Source organism: Somniosus microcephalus, chromosome 6 (genome assembly GCF_052327205.1).
Source record: "Somniosus microcephalus isolate GS21.2 chromosome 6, FLI_Smic_1.0, whole genome shotgun sequence".
Lineage (NCBI taxonomy): Eukaryota > Metazoa > Chordata > Chondrichthyes > Squaliformes > Somniosidae > Somniosus > Somniosus microcephalus.
The window spans coordinates 169380754-169404220 of record NC_140992.1 but is presented as its reverse complement, the minus strand read 5'-3'; the positions used below and the strand labels follow the sequence as shown (position 1 = coordinate 169404220).

Here is a 23467-nt window from a genome sequence, read left to right as displayed (position 1 = left end):
TGTGGAATTTGCTGCCCCAGAAAGCTGTGGAAGCTACATCATTAAATAAATTTAAAACAGAAATAGATAGTTTCCTAGAAGTAAAGGGAATTAAGGGTTACGGGGAGCGGGCAGGAAATTGGACATGAGTCTGGGTTCGGAATGGTCATGGCCCTGTGGGTAGTGGAGCGGGCCCAGGGGCCATGTAGCCTTGTTCTGCTCCTACTGTGTTCTAATTCTGTTAGATTTCAGGAGATGGTTTTATTCCTGTTCCTGGCTGGGGTGGAGATCGCCTTTACAGAAGGTAAGTACTGTAGAAAATATAGGGACAGAGTGATCTCCTGGAAGAATTTCGATCGCCTAGATGGGTCGGAGAGGAATTTCCCAGATTTTTTTCTCCCAAATTGGCCATTGGGTCTTTATCTGGTTTTTCGCCTCTCCCGGGAGATCACATGGGTTCGGGTGGATGCAGAGTGATAGAAGATTTGAGGTTAGGATCAAATCAGCCATGATCTTATTGAATGGTGGAGCAGGCTCGAGGGGCCGATTGGCCTACTCCTGCTCCTATTTCTTATGTTCTTATGTTCTTATTCCCAAGTGGGGGACGGACAGACGGGCGCATCACAGCAAGCTGGTGACAGAATAGTTTTCCATCTCTCTCAATGACATTGCATGAGTCTCTGATAATGATTCTGAAGCTCTAACAGATGGACTTATGATCATCTGCAATATGCAATGTGCATGTAACCTTGGCATCACATCTCTGACTCTTTCCTTTACTCCCTCACAGGACCATCGCAAGCACCCGTCCCCACTAGCCAGGAGGAAGAGCCTGAACATCCAGACTCCTCAGAGGAAGCTGCAACCTCCGAGGGCGCAACGTCACCAGAATTCAGCGCACCCAGCACCAGCGCAGACACTCACACCTCAGTGGGACCATCGCGAGATAGAGTAGTGTTATCACCTGGTGTATCACAGCTCACAAGTGAGCATCAGCAGATTGTGGAGACAGGGACAGCAGTGGAGAGACCTAGTCGGAGGGCGCAGGACTCTGCCAGCTCAGCTCAGCTGCATGTCGACCCTCTGCCTCTGGGTCCATCCATAAGATCAGCGGTGCTGGAACTCCAGGAACAGATGCAGGAGTCTCTGGCAGGTTTTGTCTCCAGGGTCGCTGCGAGTGTGGAGCGAATGGAGGAGTCCATTGCGAACATGAGCAGAGCCTTTGTGGAGCCATTGGCACATGAACGCATCACCATGGAAAGGATGGCAACCTCCATGGAGGTGATAAGTCGCCAGAGTGCAGAAAACATGGTGAGTGTTCAGAATAGAATGACATCTCTGGAGGAGCGATGGTCATCTATTGAACAGAGAAACCAGACCTTCATGGAAGTCCTTCTGTGCAGATAAGGGTCCCTCCCCATGGCCCCCCTGATGTGCAGCAAGGTGCTCTCAAGGCACTTGCAAGCGCTGAGGGGGACCTGACCCATGAGAGGGAAGTTGGTGGCAGACATCAAGGAAGTGGGGGCTTCCTCTCCAAACGCTCACACTTCCATGCCAATGCAGAGCCCTCAGTCAGAGCCCCACCAGAGTCCACACCCAACTGAGATCGGCGTCTCAACCCCTGCACAGCCGCAGGAGCAGCAGACTGTTGATGAGCCCTCACAGGTTCGCAACCCCAGAGGACGCCTGCCAAAGGTGTCGAGACAGGAGCAGCAAGAAAGTGAGCAAGGGGCCTCCACATCTGCTGAAGCCACAGGGGAAGCACCATGTAGGAGCACGCGTAAGAGAAAGATACTGCACAAATAGTCACAAGGGTAGTCAATTGGGTGAAATTTGATGTTTTATGTTAAAAAGCCATCAGATGATTACTGTAAATAACAAAATCTGATGGCTACTGCTGTAGTTGTGGCGTATGTCATTTCGCGAATAGGACGTCCACATTGAGGGTTTAGGATTACTTGCAATTGTCAGTGCGGTGGTCAAATTGCTAGGAATCCGCTGGTTCTTGGCCATTGTCGATGATCAGGTAAGAAGCTGCGAGGCAAAAGTGCTTGAGTGGCTAAGCTAAGCAAATCTGGCCAAGATGAGTGCGTTCCTTGCATCGCGGGCAGCAATGTTCTTGCATACTGCTGCCGCTGGTTGAGGGGCCTCTGCAAGATGTTCGTTTTCGTCTGAGGAGGATATGTGAGGAGCCACTTGGTCCTCCGGAATCTGCAAGCCACGACGCTGTGCCATGTTGTGAAGTGCACAGCAAACCACGACGATTCTGGAGACCCTGGCTGCTGAGTACTGCAGGGCTCCACCTGATCTATCCAGGCATCTGAAGCGCATCTTCAGCAAACCGATGGTTTGCTCAATTATGGCTCTGGTGGACATGTGGCTGGAGTTGTAGCTCTCCTCAGCTTCGTTGGATGGTCTCCTCAACGGCGTCATCAGCCACGTCCTCCAAGTAGCCATCCGTTAAGTTGGTCTGGCGGACTGAATAGCGGAGGCACACTGGACTGGCACAATATGAAGGAGTCATGGCAACTGCCAGGGTACTTGGCACAAACATGCAAAATTTCCTTCTTGTGGCCACACACCAGCTGAACGTTAAGGGAGTGGAAGCCCTTGCGGTTGACAAAAATACCTGGATTGCGATGGGGTGCCTTAAGGGCCACGTGTGCAGTCAATGACGCCCTGCAGATGAGCTAATCCAACCGCATGCGCCGTGACACTTACTTGATCCTTGGTGAAATGGATGTGATTGTGCACGATGGCAAATGGCATCGGTTACCTGCGTGATGCAATTGTGTGCGGCCGCCTGGGAGATGCCGCTGATATCTGCTGCTGATCCCTGGAATGAGCCTGAGGCAAAAAAGTTGAGTGCGGTGGTGACTTTGATGGCCACTGGTAAGGGTTGTCCACCTGGTCCTCTGGGCTGCAGGTCTTGTTGCAGCATTGCGCAGATGTCACCCACTACCTCTCGCGAATGTCGGAGCCGCTTTTGACATAGCTGCGCAGACATGTTGAGGTAGCTGACCCTGCGTCTTTAGAACCTGTTTAGGGGGTATCTCCTGTGCCGACAGGCTTCCATGCGCTGGCCCCTTCTGGCCTGTGCATCTTCAGGTGGGTGAGCAGCAGCTTGGTGCTCCTGCTGGTGCTGCTGCTGTTCATGGTTCTGCTAGTGCCGCGGCTGGTCTTCGTCCTCATCTAATGTCCAGAAGGGAAGGAAATAAATGGCTCCTATGCTTTGGTATATGCCTCCATTGAGGAAGTGCTCAGTCAAGGTGGTGAGAGGGGTTTCCCAGGAGGTCACACTGGAGATGGGTGTTAGGCTCCAAACTTCCACAGCTGTGGTTATGCCTTCTAAAAGTTCCCCCAGACCTGAGACTACAAAGTCCTGCCACCTGCAAATGATGGCTGATCAAATCACCTATTAAATGATTGAGCTGCAGCTGATAGTTAGCAATCCAATTTTGCTACCGCCAGGTTTCACTGTCGTGTTTCAGAACAGGCGTGCTTCACGTGGGAAAAGGGTTAAAATCGCAAAGGCATATCAAAATGGCATTATAGAGGCAATTTAGTGCTTGTTAAGGGCCTTAACGGCCTATCCCGCCTCTTGGAGGCGGGACGGAGATGGGACCAGTAGACACAATTTTTTGAAAATTGCTTGGAGGCGGGGTTGGGCCCGCCTGCCAGTTTCTGCAATTTTAACCCCCCACATGCCTCCAATCCCGCCTCAATGGCCTGATGAAAATCCAGCCCTATGCCTCTATTTATAAAGCCAAGGGTTCCATATGCTTTTTAACGGCCTTCTATGTAAGTTGAAACAAGCAAATGGGCCATACGGCCCTGCTAGTTTGTGTTGGCTTTTACAAGTCATCTTTACCCAGCCTATTCCCATATTTTTCTATCCCCTTTCCCATCATCCACTTATCCAATCTAATCTTGAATGTAGACATAGGGGTCGATTTTAACTCAGGTGCGGGGAATTGTCGGGTTCCCCGAATTTGGTGTTTCCCACACGAATCTAAATGGGTGTGTGAGATTGATGCAATTTTAACTGAATTGGCCAATTGATTTCCAATGTGTGGGAACCCTTGGCAAATGAGTATTTCCAGTCAAAGTCGCCTAATATGACGTCATTATTGCTGCTGCATTTAGGTTCTGCAACAAGCCTTGCTTCTTCTGCAGGCTGCCAACCTTTTGGCATTTGCTGATACACTGAGCTGGAAGCAGCATGGCAAGAGAAAGACCGAGGTCTGCGCCCCGTTTTGACGACGTTGCCCTGCAGGCTTTAGTGGAGGGAGCAAGAGCTCACAAGGAGGTGCTCTTCCCTTCATCAGGGAGGAAGATGCCTCCCCAGCAGGCAAAGGCTGTGTGGCTGCAAGTGACAGAGGAGGTCAACTCCTTATCGGCTACCCGCAGAACCTGGATACAGTGCAGGAAGAGATTTCATGACCTTCAGCACACTGGAAAAGTGGGTATGAAGTTCCCATCACTCTCAATCTGATCTCCATTGCCTCTCCTCACCAGCACTCAGCTTTAGCAATCTCTTCCTCCACATCCCACTTGACACTGACATCCATGCACCCTTACCCATTCCCTCTCTCTATGTTCACATTCACCTAACTATTCGACTATGTAGCCCTCACACTCCCTATCACTCTGCTGTGAAAACAACTGACAACACACAGGGAGGGCCCTTGGTCTAGCCACCTCACTCCATCTTTGTCTCCTTCTAAGCATCTATGCTATGGATTCTCTACACTCACTCCTTCACTCTCACTCAAACTCCACTTGTCTCCCTCATTGCAGGAAAAGAGAGCTCACAATAAAAGTGAACGAGTGAGGACAGGAGGAGGGCCACCATCAGTAGCCCACCTCACCCCCTGGGAGGAGGCAGTCCTGGAGATCGTAGGACTGGAGGATGAAGCGCAAGTGGGGGACGGACAGACGGGTGCATCACAGCAAGCTGGTGACAGAATAGTTTTCCATCTCTTTCATTGACATTGTATGAGTCACTGATAATGATATTGAAGCTATAACAGATGGACCTATGATCATCTGCAATATGCAATGTGCATGTAACCTTGACCTCACATCTCTAGCCCTTTCCTTCACTTCCCCCACAGGACCATCGAGAGCCCCCGTCCACACTGTCCAGGAGGTAGAGCCTGAGCTTCCAGACTCCTCAGAGGAATCTGCAACCTCTGAGGGTGCAGCGTCAGCAGAATTCAGCACACCCAGCACCAGCGCAGACACTCACACCTCGGTGGGACCTTCGCGAGATAGTGCAGTGCTGTCACCTGGTGTATCACAGCTCACAAGTGAGCATCAGCAGATTGTGGAGACAGGGACAGCAGTGGCGAGTCCTAGTCGGAAGGCGCAGGACTCTGCCAGCTTGGCTCAGCTGCATGTCGACCTTCTGCCTCTGGGTCCATCCATAAGATCAGCGGGGCTGGAACTCCAGGAACAGATGCAGGAGTCTCTGGCAGGTTTTGTCTCCAGATTCGATGTGTGTGAAGCGAATGGAGGAGTCCATAGCGAACATGAGCAGAGCCTTTGTGGAGTCATTGGCGCATGAACGCATCACCATGGAAAGGATGGCAACCTCCATGGAGGAGATAAGTTACCAGGGTATGGAAAACATGGTGAGCCCTCATAATAGAATGACATCTCTTGAGGAGCATCTATTGAACAGAGAAACCAGACCTTCATGGAAGTCCTTCTGAGTAGGACTGCCAGTGCAGGTACAGGTCCCCATGGCCCCCTGATGTGCAGCAAGGTGTTCTCAAGCCACTTCCAAGCGCTGGCCCCTTCTGGCCTGTGCAGCTTCAGGTGGGTGAGCAGCAGCCTGGTGCTCCTGTTGCTGCTGCCGTTCCTGGTTCTGCTGCTGCCGTGGCTGGTGTTCGAGCTCATCTAATGCTCAGAAGGGAAGGAAATAAATGGCTCCCATGCTTCTGGTATATGCCTCCGTTGAGGAAGCGCTGAGTGAAGGTGGCAAGCGGAGTTTCCCAGGAGGTCACACTGGAGATGTGTGTGAGGCTCCAACCTTCCACAGGTGTGGTTAAGCCTGGTAAAAGTTGCTTCAGGCCTGAAACAACAAAGTCCTGCCACCTGCAAATGATGACTGATCAAATCTCCTCTTTAATGGTTGACCTGCAGGTGATAATCAGCAAGCCAATAGTGCTCACGCCAGGTTGCACAGGTGTGATCCCCACCAGGCGTCTTTTACATGGGAAGAGGCTTAAAAATGCAAGGGCCTGTTAATGGGATTATAAAGGCCAATTATTGCTGATTAAGGGCCTTAAAGACCAGTCCCGCCTGTTGGAGGCGGGACTGATTCGGGACCATCAGACACGCTTGGGTTAAAATGGCTCGGGGTCGGGAACCAGGCGGGGGGGGTCCCGGCCCCCAGTTTTTGCGATTTTTAACCCCCCACATGCCTCAAAGCCCGCCTCACGGCTGAGTTAAAATTGACCCCATAGTTTCTACCTCAACCACTAACTATGGAAGTGAGTTCCACAGCCTCATAACTCTCTCTGTGAAGACATTTCTCCCACCCTCTCTTTTAAATCTCTTAGGCCTAGAAATTTGAGAACGCTGGAAACTGCTGGCAACAGCGGTGGCCAATGACAACTGCTGCCGGCCGAGAGAGCACACGCAGTACCGGTATTTTGGTGCTGCCTGCTCATTAACATAAGGGTGGTGTTGATTTTCTTGTGTAACGCGCTCTTTCCAGCACTAAGCTCAGCAGGTGGCTGAAGGTCGCGTCTGGCTCCCACTTGTAGTGTAGGGGAATGGGGAAGAAATGAGCGAACCTCTAGGCCTTGTACGGAACAGTTGCTGTACTTGTTACAAAAATATTACCTGCCACCTGATTTTTTAATAATTCATGAAATGATTGCGTTCTCTGTAACACTAATCTTTCCCCAATGGTTACTCTTGAAAGTGTTTAAAGATGTAGTAATTGGGCCAGCTTTTAGTGGGTCTTGCATACTTGACACAAAATAATTATTTGATAAATAATTGTTATGGATTTTTGAATAAATTAATTATAATTCCTTACAATCTTAAGCAGTTGAGTCCAGATTTGCTAGGGGTAACGTTCTGGTGAAGCTATCATAAAGATAAGAGATCTTATCAGAGATGACCTTCAAACGTTGCAATGGACTTCACCCATTCATTTACTTACCCACAAACACTGTAGGCCTCCTGGAAAGCTGCCAAAAAATGCAACCCCCCCCGCCACTGATGGGTAAAAAATGAATGTATAAAAGAAGAACCTTGGCAAAGGAGAAGTTTGGAGTTCCGGCATCCCACCCTCTCCGTGAAGAAGTTTCTCCCACCCTCTGCTTTAAATCTCTTAGGCCTAGAAATTCGAGAACGCTGGAAACTGCCGGTAACAGCGGTGGCCAATGACAACCGCCGCCGGCCGAGAGAGCACACGCAGTACCAGTATTTTGGTGCTGCCTGCTCATTAACATAAGGGTGGTGTTGATTTTCTTGTGTAACGCGCTCTTTCCAGTGCTCTCAGCAGGAGGCTGAAGCGTCTGGCTCCCACTTGTAGTGAAGGGGAACGGGGAAGAAAGGAGCTGTTTTTTACTTGTCAGCCTCCATCCTCATATACAATCTGTCAAGTCCTGCCCCTCATGGCCGTTAATGCTGCTGAAACACTTTTAGCGGCTGTATGGACTGGCGTGCTTTAGAGTGGGCGGCAATAGGAGTGGCGAAATCCAAAATGGATGAGCGGACGTCAACTTGGCATTGCACGCCAATTGATGACACACTCCAACTTATTAAAATACTTGCAGCAATCATAGGCAACGGCAGCGTTGCCGACCTACCAAAAATGGCGGCTGCTACGGGACCTGTCGGCAGCTGGCAATAATGCGGTGGGCACCATTTCTTCGCCAGAATGTGGTGGTGTAGGGTTTTTTTTCCTGCTCTCTTGCCCGTTCTGGCCTCCTGCCAGGCTTCGTGCAAGAATTACCCTTGAGTGGTTCGACCCACTCCCCCTACGGTTCTAGACCTTGGACTTAGATGCAGAGAACAGTAGTGCAGAGAAAAGGACTCAATAGACCAGGCTGAATAGCACGAAATGGATGCTTTTATTTTTAAACAGTTTGAAGCATTACAAAATACATGTCATAGGCACAGATTAAAGTAACTACAATCATGCACAAATTTATGAACTTGACTATGGAAATGGGGAACACACGGCACATCGTAAAAGGGGAAACACATTACGATTTCCCTTAACTCTCTCCCCTATACCTAAACTAAGTTTCGACCTGGGGAACCTGGGATCATGCTCACCACTCTCGAAATCGTGAGAAAGGGGGGTTCGCAGCCCTTTTGGCACCGCTTTCCGTCGTCACGTGGATTTGGAAACTTCTGGCGCAGTCGATATTCTCTCTCTCTCTCTCTCTCTCGAGGTGATGGGGTAGACACAGCCTCGATGAGCGCTCGTCAAGGTTGAGATCCACTAAGCCTGTCGTGGATTTTTGTTCATGGAGTAGAACAACAACCCAATGGGATGTTGAGACACGGAAGTGTCAGGCCCGGACTGTCTTTTTGTCTCCGGCCTGGTCGGTTCTCCAGAGGGTTTCTTCTCCGTCGGCCTGGGTCGTCGATGATCTCCCGACCCCAGTACCCGGGCCACCCTCGTCGTCTTCTCGTCGTGGCCGAGCCTTGTTTGGCTGAACACCGACCACGTTGTCCTTTTACCGAAACCGTCCGTCTTTAAAAGGACAAAAACGTTTTCATCGATTCTGCATCTGCCGAAGTGGAAGAGGCGCCGATCCTGGCCCCGTCCGAAGAAGTTGAAGTAACGTATATGGACTTTCAATCCATAGTTATACTCTTTTGGAACAGTCTTATCTCCCGCCAAATCTTAGTCCTGTCTTTGTATTAATTTTGGCGGGCAGAAATCTCTGCAGGGGCGCTTTGTCTTGTAACGGAGCCGGTGATAACTTAAACTGGCCTTCCTGGCCGATAATGTCTTTTAATGTCTTTTGCATTGTCACCGCGGCTCGGTTCGCATATTGATCGGTCCGGAGATTTTCCTTGATGGCTGCTAAACGGTTTTTCCTTTGAAATGGGTATGAGTGATTTTGCATTGTCCGCCCATATCTTGATGGGCCCCATCCTGTACTTGTAATCCATTGAATATGTATGCTGTTCCTCTGAGTTTCGGTTCCCAGATACTGGCTTTCGCGGGCTCACTGTCTTCAATCCACAAGCCTGTCTGGCTTGCAGTAACAGAAATAAAATGGTTCAGAAACTGATCACGGGGCCTGGCGGCCATTTTGTATGCCCTTTTATCAAAGGTTTTTCTGTGCAAGCTTACTTTGGTCAATAAACAGTCTTATTTTATCCAGTTTTCTTGCGTGATTTTTGCTGAAAATTGCGAATCTTACAGGCCCCCCTGTGATACTGATAGCTTGCTTAAAGTATCAATAATCCTTGATGAGCAAATTTCCCCTGATTCCCCACATCCAAACATTCCTGGCACTTAGCTATCTATGACCCTCACGACACATGCAGTTCCCATTTCCGCAGAAAACGAAAATTACCTTTTGTACATTTGGACAATCATAGACAGCGTATTTTAAACTATAACACATTCACTTGTCAGATGTGCGGGGGTTGATACCCCCTGGCACCATCTGCATGCATCTTTTATTAATCCAAAAAAACTTAAGAACGACTAATAACATAACAATACTTATTTCCTTATAACCCAAAACAATCACAAAAAAAATTAAAATGGAGGGACGCTTAATCTTAGACTAGCAGCTTAGAGTGGGGTATCTGCTTCCCCCATTCGCACATAGCGTTCTCTCCATTCTCCTGTGTTCTCGTGCCTCTGGAGGCGTTTGCCTCTTTTGCAATGCACGAAGAGCAAAAATATCACAATCAAAACCTGACATACTACTAGGATATGGGATGCTATTCTAATCCAGGCGGGGACCTCTATGTTGGTGAACAAGTCCCACCATGGTGGGATGGTTATGTCCAATATGTCTTTTCCTATCTCTAAAGTCTTCTGCTCCAGTGTGTAGAAATGTTTCTGTGAAATTATAACGGCTTTTAAAATCTTGGTGAGGTGTTCGGGAAGAGGGGGAATGACATAACCAAAATGCGCGACAAATCGTTGTAAGTCTGTGAAATTCTCTTTGATAGTGATGTGAACGGTGGAGGGCGCAGGAATGGGGACAATTCGTTGTTGTGCCACTTGAACCTCGGCCCTGGGTTTGAAACAGAAACTGCTATCACCGACCGAACACCACTCGTGTTGTCCATATCGGTACTGAGGCGCTGCAGTGGTGACGCAGTATGTCCCACCCCCGATATATGCTACCTGTGGGGGCACATGGTCCTCTGCCATTGCCTCCATGGTGCAATTCACCGGCTTTGCGCTAGCAGTCCTGAACCCGCACTGCGGTTTCAGAAAGGCGTTCAAGTGCTGGGGACACAGGATGATGTGTGCTCCCCGGCTCCGACATCCCGAGAGGTCGGTGCCTGTCATCGTACGCTCCCCTCTGATGACGTAAGGCGGGACCACTGCGTAACGAATGTGTGCGCCCCCCCGAATGACTCCAATGTTCTCTACTCTGTACACCGGGGCGGGCTTTGCTGCGGGACCCAACACCGGCATTCTTACTACTATTCCCATAATAGTGTGATTTGAATGTCCGCAGTCCACTGGGACTGGGTATGCTTCTGCGTCTAGTCTGAGCTGGCACGGGCTTAATGCATTCTCAAAAGGGTGGAGCGCTTGCAAGTGCTTGTTGCTGATCCAGGACGGGACCAAACCCTGTTTTAAATCCTCAAGGTTACTGCGGCCCTCGCCCAGTAACCACGCCCCGTACAGCACACAGGCCTCGTTTTGCGCAGCTTGATCGGACGCATTCCGATCCTCCTTAATGAGTGCATTTACCGTTCTCGCGTGTTTCTCCAGCTCAGCAATTATGTCCTTAAAGTGTAGTGTCATGGCCTGGTCCTCATGTAGCTCAGAACCCACTACCTTATTTTCGTCTGTCAATATGTTCCTTAACTGGGCTTTTAAACCGTTGATCTGTGTCTGCAGCTCCACGTTATCTAGAGCGTTGACAACAGATGTCCCGGTATTAAAAGCAGTGAATATGTCATTTACAGTACCCCTTCTTTGCCTCCCGACTCGATCCAAAACTTCTGGCGGTGTGGTGTATAATTTGTCTCTGTCGATGTCGGCAAAGTCAAATTCGTAAAATTGTCTAAACATACGGGTTAACAGGACCTGGTATAATTGTTCCGTTTCTTTGGGACACCACTCCGGCAATCTTACCTCAGTGAGATTTAAAATCACTGAGGCCACCGCGTAGTGTACCCCTTGGTACAGCACCTGACCGGTGGGTACCAATACTAAACCGTTCCCGGGTCCCTTGGTGGTGGTTGGGCACCCTCCTTTCTGGGCTAGTGCTACCGGAAGCGTGGGCAGGGGCTTGCGTGGGCGGGTGATGAGTTCAGTGGCGTTCACCGGAATAGGGGAGTATGGGGCTCCGCACGCTCGAGTGCTAACATCCCATCTCATCCCCTTCCCTTCATCCTGCCACTGCCTCTGGAAGAAGATGGACGCCCTTGGGGCAGACGTGTCTCGAACCCCACATACAGACATATATTCCCTCATCTGGTTCCCACCATTTGTCCCAACACACACGTAATTGTCCGTGAGTTCCCGTAATAGTCCGATGGGTATTATTACCCAGTCGCTCCCACTCGACCGTAGAGTTTCTCATGTCCTTTCCCAGCTTTCGTAGCCACCACCATCGCCTTAGTGGTACGTTCCCATTGCACACCAGACAAATCCTCTTTCCCACGGTGACGCTGACTCTGGGCGCAAGGATCCTCACTCGAGGGCACGTTAACGAAGTCTCTTGGTAGGCACAACCGAAGTTGCTGGAATATTCCGTGGAATTTGTTCCCAACCAACCTGGCCATCTCCCTTGGTGGAAGTAGGTGGCGGTTTCCTCAACCTCTCGCTTCCCCGTCCCATCCATTGCGATGGGGGCCGTGTCCCCGGAGCATCCGAAAATGATGACGTCCTTGGTGCGGCCTCGGTAGGCCCACCCGCACCCGATCGCCATGAACGCGATGAAAATCCTTTCCATTATATCCCAGGTTTCTGTAACCAACAAAATGATGTAGCCGGGCTCCCGATAGGTGCTGGCCTAAATTAATTGGACGCGCGGGTTCCTGGACCCCACTCCCTAACAAACACACATACCGGGCAGACCTCAAAATTGTACTCTTAACACCATATACTTTACATTCCTTAAAACTATGACCATAATTACCTAACTTAACTTATGTACAGCGCCGCCCTCCGTGGGGCGGCTTTCCGAATCCCTATGAGGCCTGTCGTGTGCCACACCCTGCGGTGGGGCTGCATTGATCTTTGGCTTTGATCCCCCGCAGCCTGTCGCTGCTGAACGGGGATCATGCCTTCCTGGGGCTGCTCTAAACCGTGGTTGGGAAGGATGGGGAGAATCTGGCCAAAATTTTCTGGGCTGTGGCGCTCGAGCCGACCTACGAGGGGCTGCTTTGGGTCGGGCTCCCGGGGCCGATGGACTGGGGGTTGGGACTGTTACCGTCACAGCCTGTGGTTCCTCCACAGCTGCCGGCTCCAGCTCCCCTTCCTCAGGCTCCACCCCCCCGGGGTCGGGATCTGTGGCTTCTGACTCCACCTCACCTGTCCCTACAGGTAGTGGGTCTCCGCCCCCATTCCCTACCTCCCCCAAGCTTGAGTCGAGGGCGGGATCGTCGCCCTCTGACTCTTCCTCCTCCATGACTGGGTCTAAGGCGGGGGCGAGCTGTTCGTGCTCTCTCTTGCCTAAATCCCATTCAAAAGATGAGACCTCCCACTCCAATGGGATGGCCTCTCCCTTTACGCAGGCTACGGTACCAGCCTGTGTGGTCTGTGACTCTGTTACAGGCTGAGGATCTTTGTTCTCCGACCTGGTCCCCTTTGATGGCCCTTGTGCACCCGATTTAAATAGTTTACACTGGTTGATGTGAAACCATTTGGTACGTCGGGGCGTTTTCACTGCATAAACCATGGGGCTGGCCTTGTCCACAATGCTGTAGGGCCCCATGTACAGTGGTTCAAAACTCCCTACCCTGGCGTAGTTTCGGACCATGACCTGGTCTCCGACTACCCACTCTTGTTGTTTCCGAGGTTCCAACAACAGTTTATTTCCCTGGTGCTGTCTTCCCATGTTCCCAGCCGCCTGCCCATAAATCTGTCTCAGGCGCTCCAAGAGGGTTTGGGCGAATTTGTCCCGTTTCACCTCTCGGAGCTGGCCCTCAGTGAGCACCGGGGCTAGCACATGGGTGGGTGTTCGCATGATCCTTCCAGTCATTAACTCGTGCGGGGAATACCCCGTGCTTTTGGACTGGCTGGCTCGGATCCCCATGAGGACTAAAGGCAGGACCTCCGCCCATTTCTGGGGCGAGCCCATTGTCTCTTTCCTCAGCTTTTCCTTGAGGGTCCGATTCATATGCTCAACAATCCCGGATGACTGGGGATTGTATGCTACGTGCCACTTTCCCTCAATGCCCAAGAGCATGAGGGCGTTCTGCATTACTTGACCGGTGAACTGACTCCCCTGGTCGGACTCTACAAAACGGGGGAGTCCCCACCGTGAGAACACTTCCCGAATCAAGATCTTAGCAGTACCCAGTGCCGTAGCTGTTCTGCACAGGAAGGCTTCTACCCATTTGGTGAACACATCTACCAGGACAAGGCAGTACTTATAGCCTCCCTGGGCGGCGGGCAGGGGCCCTATGTAGTCGACCTGAATCGACTGCCATGGTCCCTCTACCCTCCTGATGTGCCCCATGGGCACCTTCCTTTTGTGGGGGTCTGGGTTGTTAGCAGCACACACAAGACAGCTTGCGCAGAACTCGCGGACATCGTCCCGAAGTCCCGGCCACCATCCCGCCTGCTCCACCCGTTGCCAGGTGACCTCAGGTCCGGGGTGTCCTGCTCCTGGACCCTCGTGGGCCAATTGCAGGAATTCCCTCCGGTGCTGCTGCGGCACAACCCACTGCTCCTCTCGGAACAGCATACCTTCTTTGACTGTGAGGGCTGCCGTACTGTACGGACCTTCGACCTGTTTGCCCTCTGTGATGGCTTTTAGGACTGCTTTTAGGGCGGGATCCAGGGTTTGGACGGTCTTTAGGTCTGGGGGTGGTGTCACCCCTGTGTTCCCGGGAATTCCCTCCCTGCCTTGGATCGCCGCCACGGGTCCGGGTTCGTATGGGTCCCAGAGAATGCCGTTGCGGGCACCCTCCCTGGCTAGCGCATCCGCCTGCTGGTTGCCCTGACTGCGGGGTTCTGTGGTGGAGTGAGCCTTCACCTTATGGATGAACACCTCTCCTTTCTCCCCCACAGCTGCTAGGATCTTCTCCAGCAAGGGCTTAACTGTTAAAGGCCGCCCGTCCACGGAGGTGTACCCGCGTCGGGACCAGATGGCGAGGTACTCTGTACACGAATTGCACGTGAACATGCTGTCTGAGCAAATCGTGTATGGGGTTGGGAAAATCTCGGGGTGGGTAACCACGTACGCCACCGCGGACAGTTCAGCCTGCTGCGCGCTCATAGTGCTGGGGAGCTTAATTGCCAGGGCAATGTTTGCCGCAGGGTCATAAACTCCACACCCTGTGAGTCGCTTGCCGTCAGCTACAGTGCTAGAACCGTCTACGTAGATCTTGCGGCCTGTGGGATGTATCCCGGCCCGTAAACCTATGTTAACTTCCCATACCCCTTCTACGGAACATTGATGGGCTGTCCCGGGATATGCCATATTGGCTGCGAGCCTTGGCGCGCAGAGGCCTTTAACTTTTAGATCCATCTGGGAAAGGAGGAGGGTCCAGCGCGCAATCCGAGCGCTGCTTACGGTCCCATCCTTAATCCTCCCATCCAGAAGCATCTTCGTGGGGGTGTGATGGGTGAGGAGCGTAATGGGAGAGGTCCCTGTGAAGATCACTGATCTGTTCACAGCCCAATGCGTGGCCAGGAGATGCCGTTCGCAATTGGAGAAACTCCTCTCCACATCCGTGAGCACCCTGGAGGAATAAACTACTGGTCTTAGCTTGCCGTGCCGCTCTTGGAGCAGCACTGCGCTCAGGCTGTCCCCACTAGCGGCTACCTCCAGAAAGAACTCCTCTCCCCCATCTATGGCCCCTAGGGCTGGCGCGGTCTGCAGACCTCTTTTCAACTTCTCGAACGCTGCCTGGCACCCCTTGTCCCAAGACCACTCGACTCCCTTGTGTAAGAGTCGAAGTAGCGGGGCCGCTGTGGCAGCATAGTCCTCGATGAAATCTCTGCAGTACCCGGTCAATCCCAAAAAGGACCTTACACCCGTTACTGTGTTGGGAATCGGCAGATCTTGTATAGATTCCCGCCTGGCCTTATCTATGGCTCTTTCTCCCTCGCGGATGGCCAGACCCAGGAATTTGACTTCCTGCTGGCCGATCTGGGCTTTCTTTGGGTTTACTTTGAAACCCTTCCTTTCTAACAGTTCCAACAATTCGGCTAACAGTGGGCCGTGCTGCTCCCTTGTATCTGTGAACAGGAGTAAGTCGTCCACATACTGCACTATCTGGTTGGGCTGGCTGAACTCTTTCAAACTCCCCGCCATGCACTGATGGAAAATGCTGGGGCTGTTGTGAAAACCCTGTGGTAAGCAGTTCCAAGTGTACTGTTGCCCTTTGAATGTAAAGGCAAACTTGTACTGGTCCTCCCGCCGCAGCGGAATGGACCAAAAACCGTTCGAGATGTCCAGCACTGTGAATGTGGTCGCCGATGCTGGAATACTCCCTATTAAGTCTGCAACTGCTGCTACCGTGGGCGCGCAGGCCGGGATATTACTATTGAGGACTCTGTAGTCCACCGTGGCTCTCCACGAATTGTCCGGTTTCTTTACCGGCCATAATGGGGAGTTTACGTGGGTGGCTATCGTCCTCAACACGCCCTGCTGTACCAATGAAGATATTGCTGTCTCCATGTCGGGTTCTGCCTCCTTGGGGAAATTATACTGCTTTTGGGGTCGGATCATGGGGTCCCCGTCTACGCTGACTTCGAACCCAGTGACTCTCCCGCAGTCGTGCTTGTGGGTGGCGAACGCGGTCAGATTTTCTGACACACACGCCTGTAAGTCCGCTGGGACGTTTGTTATCATGAGTTCGAGATCGTAACCTCCTGACGGCTTCATAGTGCACAGGGTCCCCTTTTCTTCCTTCCCCGGGATTACGACTACCTTACCTAAACCGCCCTCGGCTCCCCAGAGACAGTGGGCCAGAAATTCCAGAACGGGGCTTGCAGCGCGTGCAAGCCCCGTATTTGCACTTACCCCGCGCTCCTGCCAATCAGCTCCAGGGACGCCTGCACTTCCAGAAACTGAAACAAGAATCCCGGGCAGCGTATGACGTCACGCCGCCCAGGAGTGCAGCCAGCGCGGACCCAGGAGCGTGCAGTGTAAGTGAGACACGCCCCTTGAGGTCTCAGTTTCACTGGACACGCCCCCAATGTTTCTGTCAAGCTGCTTTGCTTTTTTACATGCAAAGCAGCAGTTTAAATAGGTTTTTGGAAGTTTTTTCAAGATTTTGGTAACTTTTATAAAATTTTTAAAATGTTTACATTATTTTGAGTAATCTGAAGTAGTTTTAAAGAGAATTAAAGCAATTTAAAGACTTTTAAAAGCCCTAAAAGAATTTTTTTAATTCCATTTATTTATTTAGCAATGTCGTCGTCATACGTGTCTTCACACTGTTCCCTTTGGGGAACTGTATGAAGTGGTGGAAGGATTTATGGTCGTGATTAACGCTCATTCCATGACCGTAACCATCTTTGAACCAGCCATTAGGGCGGTTAGTCCTATGGCGGGAGGGTTTTACGGGCTCCCACAAGCTATACAAGGAGGGGGGCCACCCACACCCACGGACGCAAATATCCCACTGGATGTCAACCCAGAATTTAGAGCCGGAGCTCCGACTCCACTTGCCGGGACTGTCTGGAGCGGGGTTCGAAACCCTACCCAGATCTGGCCCAGCGGCGGGGATCCTACCGCTATGACAAATGCCCAATCCGATTAGCAACGTGAAATGGCAGCATAGGGCTCCAGTCACGGGGAGGGAAAAGGCGCAGGAAACGTATGGGTGTCACCTTTTGTGCGGAGTGGGCCTTTTGCGTAGCAGTAAGCATCCCCTCCGCTGGGCCAGAAGGAGTAGGGTTTTGAACCCCACTCCAGACAGTCCCGGCAAGTGGAGTCGGAGCTCCAACTTTAAATTCTGGGTGGACATCCAGCGGGATACTTGCGTCCGTGGGTGTTGGTGGCCCCCCCCCCCTCAGATGGGTTGTGGGAGCCCGTAAAACCCTCCCGCCATAGGACTAACCACCCTAATGGCTGGTTCAAAGATGGTTACGGTCACGGAATGAGCGTTAATCACGGCCATAAATCCTTCCACCACTTCATACAGTTCCCCAAAGGGAACGGTGTGAGGATACGTCCGATGATGACCTCTTGCGCAATGCACCTCCTTGGACCCTCAGTCGCAGATGCGAGGGGGCAAGTCGTGCAAGTGTTAAATTTTTTATTTTATTGACATGTAAAATGTTGGCCCAATAATTCCCTTCCAAATGCGCTAGTACGGTCGGGGTACTTACGCATCTGGCCGGATGAAATGCCGGTTTTCAGCATGCACAGTGCATGTGGGGAAAACCGGCATTTCCTGTCCTCTGAACGAAGGGGTTCAGGGGCAGAACGCGTGCGACTGCACATGCAGCGCGTGCGCAGTATAATTCGCCGCTTTCATTAATGCTTTCAGTGAGGTCCAGTCATTACAACTTACACATGAAAAAAGCATGGGTACAGTTGCTACAGAGGCTGCGGAGGAAGATATTTCTTATCGTGGAGCTTCTGAAAGTATGTATGTCTGTATATATTCCTTTGCGTGTAATGTATATATTCCTTTACTTATGTGTATGAATGTATTATTTAATTATGACTTTCAGAGAAAGTAACTTATTGGAAAATCATAATTAAAAACATACATTCATAGTAAAGGAATATAAAACATACATACATATACGTAAAGGAATATATGTGGACATACATACATAACTCATTCTCACATTCCATTCACACAGCCACAAATGCTCCTTCTACCTACCGTTCTGAAAACCCTTTAAAAAAAAAAAATTTAACTTTAAAACTTACTTAAAATTTCTTAAAATAACTTCCCTCCCTTTCCCAAACAAAAATATTGCATTTCAAAAGCTCCACGATAAAATATATCTTCCTCCGCAGCCAATGAACCACTTTACACTTGCTTTTTTTCAGTGTAAGTTCTGAGGACTTACCCTCACGGATTTCATGAACGAAATCCACGAAGTTCACTGCGCAAGCGCTGCCTGTGCAGTCGCACGCGCTCGAGGTCTGGAAATGCCGGCGTTCCCCGCATGCGCTGTTCCTGCTGAACGCCGGCATTTCCAACGGCCAGAAGCGTGAGTACACCGAGCGCACTCACGCTTCTGGCCTGGAATTTCTGGCCCAGTGATTTCTCAGGTCCACGAGGATCCCGTGTTCCACCAAGAAATCAGCCCCGAGGATGCCTTTCCCCCCCCCCCTCATTCCACTTCAATAGGATGCACGTCCATGTGGTGTGGAGTGCTCCCAACTGAATGGAGAGCGGGAGGGAGTACGCGCCAGCCTGTTCTCTACCTGTGAAACCCGCTACTAAATATGGAGCCTGGGCGGACAGAGGTGAGGCAAAAGGTTTGTCCGTGTGGATCACGGTACACGAAGCTCCCGTATCCAACAGGTAACTACCCCTTTGTTTCTCCACCTCCATCTCCACCACAGGTCTTCTCCAAGCGTCATAGCGGAGCGGACACAAGTAGACGGGCTGCGCGGGCGTCAGTCATTTAGGTGTTTCGGCTGGGGTCTCGGGGGCGATAGGGCTGTTAGCAACCGCTACCTTCCCCTGCCAGGTCATCAGAGACCGCATAGTCTCCAAGACTGACTCGATCGCAGCGGGGTCCACAACCGCACCACCCCCTTTAGTCGGGGCAGAGGCTACGGTTGGGTTCTGGACTGGTGTTGGGGCAGCGGCCTGCACTTGTGGTTGTGCTGGTGTTGGGTAAACTCTCGGGCCGTTGGCGACTCGGGCTTGGGCTTGATCTTGGGCTGCGGTGAACGCTCTCTCCCTCTTACCCTTCCAAGGATTCCTACAGTCCTTGCGCCAATGACCCTCCTTCCCACACCCGTAACAACTGCTATTGGCTTGAGGAGGGCGATTTCCCTCCTGACGCCATTCCCTTTTAGCAGAGGCTGCGGGCCTCACCTCATGCACCTTTCCTTTTACAACAGGCGTTTTCTTGCCCTTGTTATTCCTATAACTGATCGTGAGCTGATCTAGCACTAGATCCTCCGTGGAGCGGGCGTTGGTGGGGTCAAACCATGCTTTGGCCTGTTCCTTCACTACTGGCAGGCAACCTGCTACCAGGCACCGAAGCCAGTGAGCCCTTTGTTCGCCATCCAGCCCGGCCCGGGCCGGCCGGCCCGGGCAGCTGCGCTGATACACTGGCCACAACCTGTCGGCGAAAACCCGTGGGGGTTCTCCCTCTAGCTGCACTGTCTTTTCTAAACGGAGGAACGGAGTTCCGTCCCCCTCTCCCATGATCTCCAGAATCTCATCCCGTAGCAACTCATAGTCCCTGTGCCCTCTCTTGCTCTCGTCAGGGAGACACTGGAGGAGCGAACTGTCCAGGGAGAACAGCAGCATTTTAGACTGTTCAACCCCGTCGCAGTCATTGACTGCTGCGGTCTGCTCCACGTCCCTGAAATGCACGGAGGGATCCCCTGACTCGGAGAGTTTTGGGATGTGACTTATCATCTCTCTTAGCTGTCGTGCGCTATGAGGCATTATGATCTGACTCTCAAGGGGTCCGTCATCACCATTTTCTTCATTTGGACCGAGCTTCCGGTGCCTCGTTGGACACAATGGTGCTGGCCCCGACTCTACTGTCTGGGGTTGCTCTACCTCAGGGCTCTCTTCCTCTACCGCCTCCGTCTCCTGTCCCGGAGTCCAAGACTCCTCATAGGCAGGAGGCGCAGAGGGTTCGGGGGTTGGTACCCCAACTGCCTCTTGTGGAATCGGTCTTTTGGATTCCTTGGCTAGCAACAGCTGACTCGCTGGTGGATTTATGAGACACACCAACCCGTTTGCCTTCGCTAGGGCCTTTCTCAGGTCCTCTAGCTCCCGGCGGCAAGCGCTGTGGTCGGTGTTCTCAGATCTATCCTCCATGGCCATCTTATATGCTGCCCTGGCTCCCAGGAGCTTTTCCTCTTGGGCATCTACTTGTTTGGCTAGACGGAAACACCTCTCTCTCATTCTACCTTCACTGGCCTTGGCCTCAACGACCTGACATTTTAAATATTCTACCCGGGTTTCGTGGCAGCGAATTACGGAGCGGCGTTCCTGATTCAGCGTGTCAAGCGATTCAATCAGTTTTTGACCTCCCGCAACCTTTTCCTCTACGTCTTTAAGCAAGCCGTTGATCTGGACTGTCTGTGCTGCAACTACCTGGTCCAAAAGCTGGACTTGCTTCTTGTAGCACATCAGCCAGACCGCCTTTTCTACAGATTTCTTATGCTCTCTACCCGCTGTCCACTTGATGGCTGCGTCTAGCGGGCGCCTATCCCTTAATAGATCAGATATCCATTGTTTTGTGAGGTTGACTTTTCCGAAAACATAATCTGCTATTCTTTCATCCATCACATTTCGTTTATTCAGATCTTGATCTAACACACTACTTTCCTGCTGCCAAGGTCCTGCCGCGGTCGCCATTTCTGTAGGGTTTTTTTTCCTGCTCTCTTGCCCGTTCTGGCCTCCTGCCAGGCTTCGTGCAAGAACTACCCTTGAGTGGTTCGACCCACTCCCCCTACGGTTCTAGACCTTGGACTTAGATGCAGAGAACAGTAGTGCAGAGAAAAGGACTCAATAGACCAGGCTGAATAGCACGAAATGGATGCTTTTATTTTTAAACAGTTTGAAGCATTACAAAATACATGTCATAGGCACAGATTAAAGTAACTACAATCATGCACAAATTTATGAACTTGACTCTATGGAAATGGGGAACACACGGCACATCGTAAAAGGGGAAACACATTACGATTTCCCTTAACTCTCTCCCCTATACCTAAACTAAGTTTCGACCTGGGGAACCTGGGATCATGCTCACCACTCTCGAAATCGTGAGAAAGGGGGGTTCGCAGCCCTTTTGGCACCGCTTTCCGTCGTCACGTGGATTTGGAAACTTCTGGCGCAGTCGATATTCTCTCTCTCTCTCTCTCTCGAGGCGATGGGGTAGACACAGCCTCGATGAGCGCTCGTCAAGGTTGAGATCCACTAAGCCTGTCGTGGATTTTTGTTCATGGAGTAGAACAACAACCCAATGGGATGTTGAGACACGGAAGTGTCAGGCCCGGACTGTCTTTTTGTCTCCGGCCTGGTCGGTTCTCCAGAGGGTTTCTTCTCCGTCGGCCTGGGTCGTCGATGATCTCCCGACCCCAGTACCCGGGCCACCCTCGTCGTCTTCTCGTCGTGGCCGAGCCTTGTTTGGCTGAACACCGACCACGTTGTCCTTCTACCGAAACCGTCCGTCTTTAAAAGGACAAAAACGTTTTCATCGATTCTGCATCTGCCGAAGTGGAAGAGGCGCCGATCCTGGCCCCGTCCGAAGAAGTTGAAGTAACGTATATGGACTTTCAATCCATAGTTATACTCTTTTGGAACAGTCTTATCTCCCGCCAAATCTTAGTCCTGTCTTTGTATTAATTTTGGCGGGCAGAAATCTCTGCAGGGGCGCTTTGTCTTGTAACGGAGCCGGTGATAACTTAAACTGGCCTTCCTGGCCGATAATGTCTTTTAATGTCTTTTGCATTGTCACCGCGGCTCGGTTCGCATATTGATCGGTCCGGAGATTTTCCTTGATGGCTGCTAAACGGTTTTTCCTTTGTACAATAAATGGGTATGAGTGATTTTGCATTGTCCGCCCATATCTTGATGGGCCCCATCCTGTACTTGTAATCCATTGAATATGTATGCTGTTCCTCTGAGTTTCGGTTCCCAGATACTGGCTTTCGCGGGCTCACTGTCTTCAATCCACAAGCCTGTCTGGCTTGCAGTAACAGAAATAAAATGGTTCAGAAACTGATCACGGGGCCTGGCGGCCATTTTGTATGCCCTTTTATCAAAGGTTTTTCTGTGCAAGCTTACTTTGGTCAATAAACAGTCTTATTTTATCCAGTTTTCTTGCGTGATTTTTGCTGAAAATTGCGAATCTTACAGTGGTAACGGGTGGCGGTAAACCCCCGAATTTCTATCATGTATCTCTGACCTCGTGTTCTTGACCCCTCAACTATTGGAAAGAGTCTGCTTCCATATACCCAGTCCCGTCATTTTAAACACGTCTCAGGAAGGCCAAACAAATAAATACCAGTTATGAGTGAAGTTCGCATGGTTTCCTTCACTTATGGAGGTGACTGCTGCTGACTATTCACACAGCTGTGTGGAAGCCTTAAAGATGTTTTATCCTTAAGTGTATTTTCTAAAAAAAAAATTTAAGTGGCAACATATTTTGAGGTGAATTTGTTACCTGCAGTGGCAGGCGAGTGGCAGTTTGATGATGGAATGGTCACTTTAGAACCAGATGGGGTGGGGGGGATTTCTTTCAAAAATCTGTCACAGGAAAACCCAGGCTTTTTCTGTCCATTTTTCATTGCTCAAAATTGTGAGGAAGCCATCCGCTAACTGGACTGTCCAAAACGGGGCTAGGTTATCACAGGCTAACATAGAAACATAGAAGATAGCAGTAGGAGTAGGCCATTCGGCCCCTCGAGCCTGCTCCGCCATTTAATGAGATCATGGCTGATCATCCAAATTCAGTACCCTGTCCCTGCTTTCTCCCCATAGCCCTTGATCCCTTTAGCCTTAAGAAATATATCTATAAATTCATACACAATGACCACTTCTGGAAAGAATTAAGAGGATTGTTTGTGAGGTGGAAGATTAACTTGGTATTTAACTCACTTTATTTTTGTTTTACGCTTAGCGTACTGTTGTATGAACGCATTCAGGCATAGACTCAGGCAGACAGGCTTCTAACTGCGATGTTCTCTTTATTCTCTAAAATGGCTGACTGCTGCTTTCCCGGGTAATTCCCATAATGCAATGCACATTACATTACTGTATTAACTGGTGTTAAACTCGCACATTACATGACCGTATTGACTGGTGTCAAACTCGCAATCAATACACGACACGTACCAGAAGATTTAAGGTAAGATTTTGTGACATCATTTCTGTGTCATTTTCCAAGGCTAAGTGTTAATGGTGTAGCATTTATATAGAAATGTATTTTGTTCAAATTGCAAACATTCTTAATTAC

The 23467-nt window shown here is 50.8% G+C and overlaps 1 protein-coding gene across 1 annotated transcript in view; it reads left to right on the top strand.

Annotated features, from left to right (window-relative positions):
* Positions 1–23467, top strand: part of hydin (HYDIN axonemal central pair apparatus protein) — a 946920-nt gene that overhangs the window by 857561 nt on the left and 65892 nt on the right. The gene's annotated exons all lie outside the window — the stretch shown is intronic.